Consider the following 1,336-nt stretch of genomic DNA (forward strand, 5'->3'; position numbering starts at 1 on the left):
AAAAAAAAAAAAAGAACAAAAGTGTGTGGGGGGGGGGGGTAATCCTGAGAGCTTACACTCTAAGACAGTGGTTCTCAACCTGTGGATAACACAGTTGAGGGGGTCTCCACATGCCTCCTGCTGCGCTAGGTGAGAGGCTCTTCTGCCTCCTCCTAGCGCAGCAAAGTCAGTTCTCCAGCTGCGCCGCTAGATGGCGCTGCAACATTGGGGGGCCAGAGAGGATCAGAGAGAAGGGAGCGGGCAGGCGTAACACATCGTTTTATGTGTCATGTCTGGAGTGAGGGGAGGTGAGTGAAGTGATAGAACACCTGCTCTCTTGTAGAAGAATGGCCCACTATAGCTATGTGTGTACATACAGCACACTATATTAGCCTGCACTGGCCACCAGACAGCCAGCACTAGCCACCAGAGAGCCCGCACTGACCACCAGGGAGCCCCCGCTGACCACCAGATAGCTGCACTGACCGTGAGAGAGCCCCATTGCCCACCTGAGAGCCCCACTGACCACCTTTGCTTCCACACCGGCCACCTGAGAGCCCACACAGCCCAGTGATACAAAAGATACAGCCCAGCAGTATACCTAAAAAAATGGTTTCCTTAATAAAAATCTGTTTACTGGTGTTATGAATGGTATACGAGCAGGGGCGTAACTAGAAATCACAGGGCCCCATAGCAAAATTTTGTATGGGGCCCCGTGATTGCTAGTTATGCCCCTTGCAGTGCCCCAGCGGAGAGTGACCCAGCAGAGCCCACCATAGACCCAGCAGAGCCCTATAGTGGGCTCTGCAGGGTCTGAGATCTCTTACCTGTCAGCGCCTCTGTGGTCGCCGGGACCTTACTCCTGTTCCGTCCCTGGGCCCCGCCTCCTCTGTTTCGACGGTCCCCGCCTTCTCTTGCATCACTGGCCCCCACCTGCTCTTAGGTCGCTGGCCAGTGATGTAAGAGGAGGTGGGCCCCGCCTCCTCCATTCCGAACACCGTCCTCATCTGCCGCAGCGGCTGGCTGTCACTGACACAGCGGCTATTAGGGGAAATGCTCCGTGGCCGCTGCTGAGCTGTGTCTGTGACAGCCAGCACCCCCACATGCCATAGCGACCCAGGCCGGGCCTCCCTGTGCCCGGGCCCCATAGCGTCCGCCTGGGTCGCTATGGCGATTGTTACGCCACTGTATACAAGTGTTTTGCAGTAACCGTGCAATGCTGCACTGATATGTATGTAAAGGAGGACACTCTCTATGAGGGAATGGTGGACCCCAAGCCGGCCCATCCCTCACTGTCTTTAGCAATGTTGGCTCTTTGGACTGAAGCCCAGTATGTGTGTTTCCCTCCTCAGATTAC

The 1,336-nt window shown here is 55.9% G+C and overlaps 1 protein-coding gene across 1 annotated transcript in view; it reads left to right on the forward strand.

The window, feature by feature from the left end:
* LOC108797013 (epoxide hydrolase 3-like) overlaps nt 1–1,336 on the forward strand; it is a 42,305-nt gene that overhangs the window by 13,689 nt on the left and 27,280 nt on the right. The window lies entirely within an intron of this gene.

Source organism: Nanorana parkeri, unplaced genomic scaffold, assembly GCF_000935625.1.
Source record: "Nanorana parkeri isolate BGI_ZX_2015 unplaced genomic scaffold, ASM93562v1 scaffold1212, whole genome shotgun sequence".
NCBI lineage: Eukaryota > Metazoa > Chordata > Amphibia > Anura > Dicroglossidae > Nanorana > Nanorana parkeri.